Here is a 15,496-nt window from a genome sequence, read left to right as displayed (position 1 = left end):
GGACTTTAAATTGATTATTGGAGTTCTAAAATTGACTACTGAATGTACTCTCTATACCAGATCTATATTACGACTTCAGTTAATGACCTAAGAAATTAGAAAACCTGAGCCACAATTGTCTGTTTAGCTTCTGGAATGTCCCACTAGGTATCTGATTGCATCAACCTATCATTTTCTTTGTACATTAGTTTGCAATCCCCCTTTTAGGATCTATTTTGTATGTGTGTGTTTTTTTTGTTTTGTTTTTTTCTTTACAAAAGATTTTTCTTGAAGATTAGCAGCACAAGACATATTAACAACTGATGTTACTTGAAATTCAAAACTGAATTTAAATTTATTGCAAACATGTGATTATACAATACTATTCATCAATTTCAACCTCTTCCATGACCAAATCTTTTCGAGTAATTACAACTAGAAGAAATTTCACCAATTTGAGTGTCTCTCTCTCTGCCCTAATACCTCTTAGGCAGCACGTGTTAATAAATATTTCTTTGAATGGATTTTCTTTCTTTTTGTGTTATTATCTCATTTTCTGGTTTAATATGATTAACACACTTAAGGTTCAAAACAGTGTTTACAACACATTTTTATATTTTAAAATGCAGTGAAATATCAACAAAACAATATGTAATGTCTAGGTTATTTAATATGACTTCATTTGAATTATCTTGCATAGTATATCTTAAAACTTATTTTTTTCCTGCTTTGCTCTATTTGTTAAGATCATTTATTCATGTTAAGAAAAGGCTGTCTATTGCCAGGTGTGGTGGCTCATGCCTGTAATCCTAACACTTTGGGAGGTCAAGGCAGGCAGGCCACCTGAGGTCAGGAGTTCAAGACCAGCCTGGCTAACATGGTGAAACCTCATCTCTACTAAAATACAAAAATTAGCTGGGCATGATAGTGAGTGGCTGTATTCCCAGCTATTCGGGAGGGTGCAACTGGAGAATCGCTTAAACCCCGGAGACAGTGGTTGCAGTGAGGGACAGCTGAGTGAGACTCCATCTTAAAAAAAAAAAAACAAAAAAAACACACGCACACACAAACAAACAACAACAACAACAAAACAGAAGAAAGGAAAAGGCCATCTATAGCAAGCAAAATAATGAGCTTGTACTCATGAAGAAAAATAAGTAAAAGAAACATGATAGGTGCTTTTTTTTTTCTCTTTGTAGAATTCCAACAAAGCAGTTCTATAAGTTTGAAAGATATTTGCCTGTTCATTTTAGATTTCCTATCTTGTGTTTAATCAGTGCAGTGATTACAATAGTGATAAAGAATATTACAGTTCTATGCTCAAAAAACCTAGATTAAAATCAACAATGAATTGAGTGTGAATATGTGCCAGACACTGAAGTGGCTGGTGAGGCTTCTATATTTTCAGGAATAAACTTGTCTGAATGGACTTGAATGGGAGTATGTTTATAAAATACAAAAGACAAAACAGTGATGTGAGTGTTAATTTATTTTGCTTTTTCCAAGATTTATTGACGTATACAAATGACTTATACAAAAATGTATCTGCTTAAGGTGTACAATGTGATGTTTTGATATACATGTAAATTAAGAAGTGAGCACACTTAAGCTAATTAACATATCCATCACCACATATAGTTACCCTTTTGTGTGTGTGTGTGTGTGTATGTGTGTGTGTTGAGAAAACAGTATCTACTCTCTAAGCAAATTTCAGGTATACAACAGTATTATAACTGTAGTCACCATGCTGTACATTTGATATCTAGAATGTATCCATCCTACCACTTTTGACCCTTGGACCAACAGCTCTCCATTTTCCCCACCCTCAGCCCCTTATCTGTTATATACATATAATAAAATAAAAGAACAGAAAGTTTACAAGATAAAGGCTATGGCCTTTGACATCTGCTCTCACTTTCTGATTGACATGTGAGTGGAGGTGCTCACAGAATTGCCCTGGAAAGAAGGGAAGCTACTTCCTGATCTCACAGCCACTTGAGACATTGTTACCAGAAGAGCAGGGATGTGACTCTCTAATAGACGAGGCAGATCTAGACAAGAAGAGACTAGAAAATATTTACACAAGGCCAAAGCGATTCCCATTTGAAGGTCTGAATTGTTTCCTAATAAGGAAACAGTGAACTCTCATGTTTCTTAACATGCTAGAGCACCTCAAAATATACAAACTATTATCCTTAAGAGTAACATATCAAAATAAGAGAATGAGTCATATTATCACCTACGATATAAAACTCTCTACCTAATGTATTGAAACATGAACTCAAAATAATAAGTATAGCTTTGGGATAAACAACAAGAGTGTTTACTTTGACTTAGCACATTTGAAAAATTTTTAAATATTACAGTATTTTAAGCCTTAGTGTGATACTTGCATATTCACATTGTGCTGTGTTTCTCAAAAGCAATCCTGGTGTTCAGGTTTTTGTCTTCACAAAGCAGTTGTGTTGGACAGATAAGCCCAATGAGGATAATTAAGATAATCTGACCCAAACAAACAAATATACAGATAGACAAAAATTTATTGACACTGGACACCACCCAAAGAGGAAGAACTGCAAAATTTATGGCCTTAATTTAAGCTTCTTATGGCCTATATCATAACCAGGCTCTGGTTATGATATACCAGAGGGTCATACCCTCTGAGGGTAATTCCCAGTTGTGGGTAGTAGAGACTGTTATAGATGGAGCTCAAACAGAGAAAAGCAATATTATTGTGCCGAGGAGACCGAGGTTAGCGTTTGAGCCTGAGACAGTGGTAAGAAATTGGAAGGCACGATCCTAGAGAGGAGTCACAGAGAGTGGAACTCCCAAGTCTCTTCGTAAAATGCCCAACTGTTTTGTTGTTGTCTAAACTTCACATGCACAAGACAGAAATCCAAGTAACTTAGTAACTTTGTTTGACAACAAAGGTTGTCAAGAAGTCTAAGGAAATGAACAGAAATTTAATTAGGAGGAAACAGAAATTAGAGTTCAATCCTCCACCAAGTTAGTGTGAATTTGAGAGTGCTTCAAACGTTCTGTAGATCTCAAGCAGGGACAAGTTCTAGACGTAATGAAAAACCTGAACTATTTCTACCTTAACATAAACTCTTTATGAACAGAAATAGCAATGAAACAAATTGGATGAAATATTGATAATCAGTGAATCTGGCTACAAAGTGTACAGAAGTTGGCAGAATTTGAGGGACCCCTCTATAAGATTGGAAAAGGTAAGTTATCAGAAATACACAGGCATATTGATTGGGATGATATTTAATCTTTAGGTTACTTTACAATCTTCTATTTTTTTATTTGTTTGTTTTGTTATTTGAGACAGGGTCTAACCCCGGTTGGAGTACAGTGGTGTGATCTTGGCTCAAGCAATCCTCCCACCTCAGCCTCCCTAATAGCTGAGACCAGAGGCTCAGGACACCACACCAGTCTAATTTTGTATATTTTTGAGTAAAGATGAGGTTTCGCCATGTTGCATAGGCTAGTCTTGAACTCCTGAGCTCGAGTAGTCGTCTAATTTTATGCATACTTTATTTCTCCATTTATTGCCTCCTTTTATGTTTCTAGCATTTTTAATTATTGAACATCTTATTATGCATACTGGCCACTTGGATATCATCTTTTATAAAGTATCTATGAAGTCTTTTTGCTCTAATTTATATCTTCTCTTATCTTTTTCTCATCAATTTATAAATATTTGTATATATAAAATATTTTGTCATCTGTATTATTGTATGTATTATATTTATTAAAATTATTTTCACTTATTTACAGATATATTATTTGTTTATACCACTAAATGAAGATTTCAGAATCTATAATCTAAGAGCAAAGAAAGAGTCTAATATAATCACAGTATTATTATAAATTTAAATTAAAGAATTTTAACCATAGGATTATATTCCGCATTAGAAGAAACAGTCCATCTTCAAGTATGCCCATTGTTCTAATAATGCCATTATGGCAATTCCTCACTTAAATTCAAGATTCAATGCAAGATTATACATTTTCTTAAATAGGCATTTCATGTTAGTTTCTTTACTCTGGAACAGTTTCTCAGACTAATGGAAACTGACAAGATAATGTTATGAAAATCTGAAGGACTTTGAAAGTCACAGTGATCTTCTAAAGGAGGACTACAATTGGGGAACTTACATGACCAGACTGACAAATAAAACCATAATGCTTCAATAATTAAGGCAATTTGGTATCGACATCAAATATAACTGACCCTTTTTTTAAATAATAATAAGTAACATTCTACAAATTACATTAAAATTTTATATAGAGATATATATATGTATGTGCATGTATATATACATGGCACTAAATAATAACCAGGAGTGAACAAAGACTGGAAAGATTATAAGCAAACAGGGGATAAAGAGAATTCTATATTAATTTCTTTGAGGGAATACTTCATTTCATGTGGCATGTAAAACATGAAGTTTAAGAACCAAGGGTCAGGATTCAAGGCTGCCATATTGGTTAGCAATTGAGAGGAGAAAGATCCAGGAATGGAGGAAGCCATAGAGGAGGTCGCCCTAAAACTGGCATACACATGCATGACTTCTAAACTGAACGTGTATACAGTAAGACACAAGTAAGAGCTGAGAGAGATTTGAAGCACTTCAGATACTGAGAAGAAGAGTTTAAAATTCAGGTTCCTTTTAGGTAGACATACTTGGTAAACACTTTGGGATTTCCAGTGAAACATTAGTAGCGTAATAACTTAAGAGTAAGGAAGCTGTACTAAGAAGGGTTATACTACAGGACTCAGGGAATAAACAAAATAATAGTCTGCCTAGAAATTTCTAAAACCAAACTTACACAGGATCAAAGTAACATCCAGTGCAATTTTACTGCCTGCTGGGATGAAACTCAACACTGTTTAAAGCAAGATAATAGAATTTCTGTAACGTGTTATTCACAATGTCTAGTATATAATCTAAGCTTTCTAGAGATTAGAAAAGCAGGAACATTCTAATACATAATAAAAAAAGGTAGTGAATAGAAATAGACTTAAAGAAGACTCTGATATTGAATTTAATGGGACAAAGACTTATAAATAATTGCCATCAATATACTGAAGAATTCATAGAGCATACTAAAATAATGGGGAAGTACATGAGAAGTGTTATAAAGTTTGTAAAAAATATAATGGATAATAAAGGAAACCCAGAACTGAAAATATAATAACTGAATTAAAAATGTATAATAGTAGATTAGGCACAGAAACATAAGAAACAATAAATCTGAAAATAAATTTTCCAAATTTAAGCACAGAGACAGTGTTATATTAACCAAAAATAGTTTCCAACGATGAGATAATACGAAATGCCCTGAAATACTTGTATTTGAAGTTTCCAAAAGGAAGATATAATGAACACAAAAATAACTTTTTTAAAAAATGGCCATTTAATTTTAAATTTCTGATGAAAAACAACTCACTGATCGAAGGAGGCCAGTGAATTCCAAACAGGATAAACAAAAATCACACCTAGGTATCAAATTAAGAATACTGATAGCAAAGCTATAAATAGAACTTTAAAAGAAGCCAGAAAAACATATATATTACATATGGGGCAACAACAATAAGAATAATGGCTAATTTTTTATTAAAAATAATAGAATTAACAATATAATGTAGCAACAATTTTAAGTGCTAAAAGGAAAATAAACTGTCAGATTAACCCACAGTTTTATATCCAGTTAAAATATTTTTCAAAAATCAAAATGAAATAAAGATATTTCAAATAACGAAAAGCTAAGAAAACTTGTTTCCAGCAAACCCACACTACAAGCAACGCTAAAAGAATCCTTCAAGTTGAAGGCAAATGTTGTCACACAGAAATTCTGAACTATAGATAAGAATAAAAAGCACTGACTAGACATATTTATATAAATTAATGTAAAAGATTACTCTTATTTCTAAAAGTTTTCAATAAATAATGAATTGTTTAATAAGCATTAACAATGCATTGCAAAGTTTACAATATATACAAGAAAAATATATTACAAAAATAGAACAAAGTCTTGCAAGATAAATTATACTATTGTAAGATGAGTGTATTAAATGCTAAAACATACATTATTAATTCAATTTATACTGTAACAAATTAAGAATGAATCTTGAGATGCCTTAAATACATACTAAAAATATAAAAACACAAAGAAGTATAGCTAAGAATAGCCAATAAAGAGCATAAACATAGGTGTTTAAACAAATACTTAACTGTTCCAAAAGATGATAGACAAAAACGTAAAACAAAACAAAACAAAACAAAAAACAGAAACAAAGTTGTAAAGAACAACTAGGGGGAACAGAAAACAAGAAAATGACAGACTTAAATCCAAATATATCACTAATGGCATTATATATGAATGAGTTTAAGCCAATCAAATGTCAAATGTTGTCAGACTGCACAAAAAGAATAAATCAACTCTGACCTCTTTATATGTCAATAAATCTTTACAGCTGGATTTTTAATAGAATTATACAGAGAGGCTGAGAGCAAAAGAATGATAAAAGTTAAACCACACAAGCACATTCATGAGAGAAGTTGTGTGTGTAAATTCTTAGCAGGCAAAGTTAACCCCAAGTAAGTAGTATTATCACAGATAAAGGGTGGTATTCATAAAGATGAAATATTTAATCAGAAATATAAAAAGATCATTAGATATGTATCTGATAACTGCATTAAAATAAATAAGAAAAAAATGACAGAGTTAAAGAGAAAATTTTTTAAATGGAGCATTTAAAACGCTTACTCCCAGGAAGAATTTGAATATGGAGACACAAAATATGGAATGCTAGAGAATTAAACAACACCATTGTCACATTTTTTTCTAGAATTCTTTTCGTAAGAAAACTATACCCAGCAAGTATGTAATAAATATTCAAGTATATAAGAAACATTTACCAAAGCAGTTTTAAAATGTAGTTTTTTTCTAAAAAATATGTGGGAGAATATTATTAAAATTTTCCAAGAGAAACATTTGTTGTTGGAAAACATTGAGGGAGTTGGAAATTTCACAAAATAACCATGTACGAATATTTTCTCTTTTTTGTAGAAAAGAAAGGCCTCTTCTTAGATTTGCCTAGTCACTCACTTATTCACTATTATTGAACAGTTTTTTTGTGCATCTGTTTTTAATGTAAATTTCTGATATGATGGGTTAGTAACCACCTTCCTTGAAAATTCTGGCTGTGAATTAGAATATTTACTGAGTAAATTTTACTAAGCATATAGTCAATTGTCTATCTAAAGTGACTCCAATTACCTCAAAAAACTTGTTTAAAGAAAGCTAGATATTTTCACAATATTTTCCTGGCATTTTTTCCATGAATACCACTACTGCTCCTATAAGACTCTTAGTATGAGTTATTAGGATTTATAATGCAGAAATTATGAAAGATTTGCTTGAGTACAGTTTGAATATTTGTGAATATCTGGTACAAATATCTGGTCATCAGAAAAAGAAAACATGGCAGTTTCTAAACAAACAAACATGCGTACATTATTAATTTGGAGATGATTCTAGTGCAGAATTAAGCTAAATAGACTTTAAGTGTTAGGAATTCAGTCTACTGAGTCACAAAAAAATTGTCTACTTTTTTTGAATTGAGGCTATTAGCAAGTCTTTCTCACAGCAATGAGCAATAATAGCATTGCATTTATAATAGAGGAATTCTTTAAGATAAGGACAAATTAATCTTATTTACTACTATTTCTAGGACTTAACATAGTGCCCCACACTGTAGGTATTCAGTTTTCTTCAAAATTAATTGAACAATAATATTACACAGGACTAAATTTCACATTAAAATACAGTCACAACCAGACAAACAAATATGTAGAATAACTAATGCCCCACGTTGGTACATCGGTTTTTTGTTGGTGGAAGAGAAGTGATATAAATTTTTGAAATGCCATTGGCTAATATGTACCCAGAACTTTAAAATTATTCCTATATTTCAACTTTGAGAATTCTCCCTCTAGTAATCCAACCTTAACAAAGATAATTTATAATACACAATCATCCCTTGGTACCCGTGGGTGATTGGTTCCAGGAATCCCTGCAGATACCAAAATGTGCAAATGCTCAAGTCCCTATATAAAATGGTATAGAACTTACATTTAATCGATGCATATCATTCTATTTAGTTAAAATCATTTCTAGATTATTTATAATACCTATTACCTTCTAAATACAATGTAAAAAATTGCTATACTATGTTGTTTAGGGAAGAGTGACAAGAAAAAAAGTCTGTACATTTTCACTAAAGGTGCAACAATCTTTTATTTTTCTCTGAATATTTTCAGTCTACTGTTGGTTGAATAAACATATGTGGAATCCACATATATGGAGAGCCAACTGTGCTAAAATTATCAGGTACAAAATTGGGGAGGCAGAGGCAGGTGGACCATGTTTTTATACATGTTTGCACGTATAAAACCAGAGAGAGTCTAAACAAAATATGTGGAAAATTTTTAATTTTGTATGATTTTATATATGACATAATATGACATGGCTAATACTAACATTTTCACAATATGCCAAAACGTAGAATTGACAGAGAAAAACAAGATAAAACAGGTATGAAAACAATAGAAAATCAACAGTGTTAAAAATAAAACCAATAGGCCGGGCGCGGTGGCTCAAGCCTGTAATCCCAGCACTTTGGGAGGCCGAGACGGGTGGATCACGAGGTCAGGAGTTCGATACCACCCTGGCTAACACGGTGAAACCCCGTCTCTACTAAAAAATACAAAAAGCTAGCCGGGCGAGGTGGCAGGCGCCTGTAGTCCCAGCTACTCGGGAGGCTGAGGCAGGAGAATGGCGTAATCCCGGGAGGCAGAGCTTGCAGTGAGCTGAGATCCGGCCACTGCACTCCAGCCCAGGCGACTGAGCGAGACTCCGTCTCAAAAAAAATAAAAATAAAAATAAAAAAATAAAACCAATAAATAGGTAGAAAAATATGTAGACAACTTACCCTTATCTTAGTGATATCATTATAAATACCTTAGATTTTTAAAAATTATTTTAAAATCTTATGTTCCTGGTTTTTAACAGGGAGCACATACTGCTTTTATAGTGACATCATAATCATCATAATTTATGGCCTTGTGTGTAAAGAGTTTTCCCCATCCCGCTCTCCATACCCTGCTGAAGATAATGTCGCTTCTGACATTTGTTGTTTCCCTCCCTCCGTCCCATCTTTTCTGATGAGTATATAAAGGTGGATTCAAACATCTGTAAGTTTTTCCCTCCCTCCCACCCTTCCTGGTTTCCTTCCTCCCTTCCTTCCTCCTTCCTCCCTTATTGATGAGTATATAAAGGTGCATTTGATCATGTGCAAGTTTAGAAGACGAGGAAGAGTATGTTGGAATATTAGAAGTAGTTCAAAAACACTGAAATTAGTGGTGGAAGTGTAAAAAAAAATTAAACATACAACTTGGTAGCCATATTAAGAACCATTTTCCACCACAATTAATATTTTTAAATGGTTTCACAGTTATGAGAACCCTCTAATATAATGGAAATATAGGAAAGGAATTGGAAGAACAACAAAGAGGAAGTTCGGCTTTGATGTACCATTTGTCAGAAAAAGGGAATATATTTCTGTAAAATTTTCTCTGCTTTTTCTATTTTTCATAAGGCCAATTTCTCAGGATTCAGATTAGTAAAGAATAAAGAGTTTTAAAATAGTAGCTGACTATTAATTTTGAGTAAACCTATTATGTCAAAAATTTGAGGAAAGAAAATAAATCCAACACAGACTCAAAGCCCAAATGTCACAGAATCTAGGAGACAACATAGAAGATATATCCAAATAATTGAACTTGTGCTATGAATAAGATTTTTTTTTTTTTTCTGAGATGGAATTTTGCTCTGTCACCCAGGCTAGAGCCCAGTGGCGCGACCTTGGCTCACTGCAACCTCTGCCTCCTGGGTTCAAGCGATTCTCCTGCCTCAGCCTCCCGAGTAGCTAGGATTACAGGCACCACCATCATGCCTGGCTAATACTTGTATTTTTTTTAGTAGAGATGAGGTTTCACCATCTTGCCAAGGCTGGTCTCAAACTCCTGACCTCGTGATTTACCCGCTTCCACCTCCCAAAGTTTTAGGATTGCAGATGTGAACCACCATGCCTGGCCTACGAATAAGATTTTAAGAGAGGATCTCATAGTTTTGAGGGATAATTCCAGCCAAGTAAAATGAAATGGGTTTTATGTAGGATTGTGCACAGGAGTTGTAGTAGGACATAGAGTGAACAACAACAACAAAAAAAAACAGATATGAGATTATGAAGAAGTGGGTAAGATACACCCTGGGAAGGGGTCTGTGGATGTGATGAAAAAAAGGCCAGGTGTATGGAAGAAGAAATATCATGTTGACTAGAACTCAGGTTACAAAGTTATGGGGAGTTAGAACATAGGCTGGAATTTGCAAGAATACTAACAGACACTTTGAATTCAATTTAAGTGAATTTCAGTTAATTTTTTTAGAGGTATTTCTGTGCTAGAGATTGGGATTATTCAAGAGATATTGTATAAACTGCTTCTGATCATTAAAAAAAAATGTGTAAATAAAGTCAAGGAAAAGATAAGTTTAGTGTGCTAAAGCAGTTGTCCAGCAAAGTGATTATAAAGTATTAGCAGTGAAAATTAAAAGATGGAGCTATATGTTAACAGTGAGTTTTTATAGAACTCAGAGCTAAACATGCCTCAGTATGCTGTCCTTAAAGTCTCGTCATAATGTTTAATTTTTTGTGTGTTCTGAGTTATAAACAACTAATGCATAAAGATAATTTTGGCGTATAATGTATTTACAAATCAAAAGCAACTGCTCCATGTACTGCACCATAAGTAATGATACTTACAAACTTTCATTAACATATTTTACTTAGATTCTGGCAAACACTGTGATATACTATAACAACTCATCAAAACTCTTTAAATAAATTTGAGAGTTTATTTCTGTTTCTAGTTTCTATTCCATCAGTTACTTGTACACCTCAAACTGCTATACCTGAAAAGCATAAGAAAAAATAACCTATTCAAGTCCATTATTTTATATATACTTCAGCTATATATTAATATTTAGTGCACAAACCAGCATATGTAAATGTGAAAGAGTGTCACTCCACCTTTTGATACACAATCAAATATAAAACAAACTCCTACCAATTTTTGTTAACTGTGTTTCCCGTTGCTTTAGGTAACATATAAACCAATTGTATCCATGAAGACAAAGCTCAATCGGCGGGGCGCAGTGGCTCACGCCTGTAATCCCAGCATTTTGGGAGGCCGAGGCGGGCGGATCATGAGGTCAGGAGATCGAGACCATCCTGGCTAACATGGTGAAACCCCGTCTCTACTAAAAATACCAAAAAAATTAGCCAGACGTCATGACGGGCACCTGTAGTCCCAGCTACTCGGGAGGCTGAGGCAGCAGGATGGCGTGAACCCGGGAGGTGGAGCTTGTAGTGAGCCGAGATGGCGCCACTGCCCTCCAGCCTGGGCGACAGAGCCAGTCTCCGTCTCAAAAAAAAAAAAAAAAGACAGAGTTCAATCTATGTAAAAATCCATTTCCACTCTAGATTCTATTATTATACTCATGATTTCAGAATGGGATAACAAAAGTTTCTAAATTAAAATTATAAAGACTTGAGAGGTAACTCTGCAACAAAGTTGCCTTATTTAATAGTGGCTACCTACAGGTGGCTCCTTAGCTCCATGTTCCTTGCTCTGCACAAAGCAAGTGCTAAATACATATTTTTAAATTAAAATGTAATGGTCAATTAAGTTGATATTCCAAATTATTAAATGAATCTTCACAATTGTGAAAAATAAACACAATTTTATTCCTTTTAAAAAAATAAATACTATGTCTGCTGTGTCTGAGTATTGGGTTTCTCTTCATAAAATAAACGTGGTTTAACAACTAGATATTAAAATCAAATAGGTAAATTCTAATCAATTCTCAATACTAATTGGGATGTAGTTAATGATTATTGATCCATGATAAGCAGGGATTATTCTGGACTTTGAACTTATGTATAACAAACTAAAGTGCTATAAAGATTCTCTAAAAGAATAGTAGGGACATTTGCTATGTTTCTTGTTATTTTAATTTCTCCCTTGAGCAGTATTACGATTCTACCTAAATAATTCAGTCACACGTGCCTATTCAAGTTATAGAGAAGCTAGACGACAGTTATTATGACTTTGTTTTCTTCTTGGGTAACAATACAAAATTTTCCTTATTACATAAAACAGTATTAGTAAATCTCTGATAGTTTCAGTCGAGAATGACCAACCAAATTTCAAATTGCATTATTGCAAAAAACAAAAACTTGCTATATATTCCAACATTTCTGACTTTTCTCTCCTATATTTCAAATGTCCAAAATGCCATAACAATTCTGCAGTATTGCCTTATTAAAATTATCTTAATTCATTTTCTTACTCTTCTAATCCATCCTGAACAATGAAAGAAAACTGATTATTTCAGTTCTGTGCTCCCCCCATAACTGATTTATACAAAGGCTTTTAACAGATTATTTACATTTCATGCTATATGTACAAAAAAACCCATCCTAGCATTCTGGACCTTTCACAGTGAAGGTCTAACCTCATACTATTAGACTAGCCTCTTTGTTTCTTTATTATGCTATATACATGCAATTCCACCCTCTTAGATTTGCCCAGATGCACACATTTACAAAAATCTTTCTGGCTCTTTTTGTCCCTAATGACAGCCCTCTCCAAAATCTTAGAAAAGACCAGAAATTTGGAATTAAAGAAATCTTAATGACAATGTAAATTAACCCAACATGAATCTGAGGGATGGCAAGTTTAAACAACTTCTAAATTATAATAGTTACTGCGTGTCACAATTAGAACTAAATCTTGTAAGTTGCATGTTTGTGTGTATACATGTATATAATTTATTAAATTTTGCTGCACTACTTTATCTTTCTAAAACTGCTTTCTCTCAATTCAGGATCAAACCCAGTTTTTAACCTTTAAAAATATGTCTTCCCAATGTTATGCAATTTTACAGCACTTGTAAATTAATATTTTCTATGATACCTAGCTTGCATAAAACTATAAAGAAACCATGGAGATTTCTTCCCATTAGAAGCTACTTAGCCCTTCCCAATCCTGGCACAGGGTAAATACGACAGGCCTTTTCTTTACAGGGTATATGCTACCAATGCAGTGGATCCTGGAAGACTAGATTGAGGTCTACCAGGGGAGACCAGAAACATTGTGGTCAAAAAGACAATCTGCCAGGTGCTCAAGAAGTTAAGTCCTTATCAGAATTCATATGTTTGATTAAGTTTAGAGTTACGGGTCCAGTCAGCCACTATATATGCAAATAAATAGTGATGTCAAAAACCAGAAAAGCAGGATAAAGAGAGTAAATGCCCTTAATAACGTAGTATTAAGTATTAAGATGTGGTTGAAATTCACCCCACTTTTATAATGAACTAGCTATGTGGTAATGGCATATCCTAGACAAGTCCCTATTAAAAGAACAGAAAGAGTTTTATTTTTTCTTTAAAAAGTAATATAAGTATTTTATTTTGCTGAGGTGTCTATTTCATATACATGTTATTTCCCATTGGACACACAGAAATAGTTGACAGGTGGTTTTGGTTTCATTGTGTTTATTTTCCCCAAACATCTCATATTATAATGAGTGTTCCATTTGTGGTTCATAACCCTGTTGCCAAGAATAAATTGACGAAAAAATCACACACCCTAACTTGTCCATGCATAAATCCAAAATGCCATTTTTCCAACACAAATGAAAAAAATTATGAAAAGTAATTAAACAAAACTATGCATGGATATTTCATAATTGTTTATGACAGATTATGGAATTAATTAAAAAAGGAAGCATGATTGTGCACAAAATTTTAAACCATAATGTATATTTAAAATGTGAGAGCAGGAATGGTGGTCAATCTAGAAATTAATTAATGTACACTCAATTTTTAGGGGAAGCATTTTTGTTTTCAGCTGAAAATAAATGCTTGCTGTAGAGCCATAACTGCCTTAAGATTATGAGCATCTCTGTTATCTGTGGCTATTCTTCTGTATTTGTGAATCTCCAAGGATAAAACTGTTTCTGTAAGGCCCTGTGACCTCAATGTGTCCTTTATACATTTCCTTGGAGAATCATAAGGCAATTTCACGTCCTTAGACAAAAACATTTGCTTGCTGAACTTGAATTTCCTGATGTTAGTTATTAACTGTAGTGTGAAAAGTGTTGTTAAATGAGGGATGCCTGAGGATGCCATATGACTAACCTGAGAAGAAATAACAGGCAAAAAGGAACCAGCAAGTGAACTGAATGGGGTGGAATGAGCATGACCTATGGAGTTAGAAAAGATACATTTCAAAAGAAGAGAAAATAATAGGCTTCTGGTAAAGGAGGCTGCATTTGATTGCCCCACACACACAAGGAAGAATTAGATCAAAATTTTGGCAATTTCACAGAGCAAATGTGTTCCTGTTTTAAAAGGTACAAGCATGACATTTGTGATATTAGGTACTTGTGTGTGTGCGTGGTGTTTTTTGTTTTTTTTTTTTCCATTTTTGGCCTGATCTAATTTATGTGCCTGGTATTGTCAGTGAGTCAAGCAATACGTAAACCATTACAGTCCCTCCAAGTACATATATGACATGACTCAAAAAAAAAAAAAAATATGATCTGTAGACTGCTAGCATTTAAAACTGTTTGTTTTGTTGTAAAAATTTTAACATACCTCAGCAACGGGTGTAAACTGGGAATAATTACACTTAACAAATGAATTGTCCTGAGTTTATAATAGTATGAATGTGATTGGTAAGGAAAAGGATGATAGATATATAGAAAATTATGGATGTCAGAAAGGTCATGCCACTAAAGAAAGAAAATTAGAGAGATAATGAGCTAAAGAAAAAGAAATCTCTAAACACCAATGAAAGAGAGGCAATGAATATGCTTCCTCCAAATTGAACACAAGAAGGGAGTTATATATTCTCTATTATTGTATGCTTCTGATTGCTTAATGAGCAAATTTGTTTCTGCTAACACAGAAGCATATCTTCCTAAAGATAGTGTCTTCTTTCTCTTTTTTTTTAATCTTGCCTTTATCCTTCTGCCTTAAACACTTTTGTCTAGATTACAAGCAGGAAGCTCACCCTAGCTGATATTAAGAAATAGAAACATCTGGAAGTACTTTATTTCTCACGCACAGTATACTATTCCTAATTATGATAAACTATTTATCAACAGATTTCAAGGAGAATTTTGTTTAGATAATACACATATGATTAAATAATATCTAGCTGATTAATAATGAATCACATCCATCCACATATGACTTAGTAGTTTATGCTTATTATTTATATTGATTTACATTTAGAATCCAAATATGGCTCCTTGTTCTTCCCCACTAAAATAATTTGCAATATCACACCTTCTGAACATAATTAGTTAT

At 33.3% G+C, this 15,496-nt stretch overlaps 1 protein-coding gene across 1 annotated transcript in view; it reads right to left on the bottom strand.

Moving 5' to 3' along the window:
* The window catches only part of CDH9 (cadherin 9, type 2 (T1-cadherin)), a 168,179-nt gene that overhangs the window by 102,418 nt on the left and 50,265 nt on the right, over positions 1-15,496 (bottom strand). The window lies entirely within an intron of this gene.

The sequence above is a fragment of the Colobus angolensis genome, unplaced genomic scaffold, assembly GCF_000951035.1.
Source record: "Colobus angolensis palliatus isolate OR3802 unplaced genomic scaffold, Cang.pa_1.0 Scaffold127, whole genome shotgun sequence".
Taxonomy (NCBI): domain Eukaryota; kingdom Metazoa; phylum Chordata; class Mammalia; order Primates; family Cercopithecidae; genus Colobus; species Colobus angolensis.
Note: the sequence above shows the minus strand (reverse complement) of the source record. Positions and strands in the feature narration are given on the sequence as shown.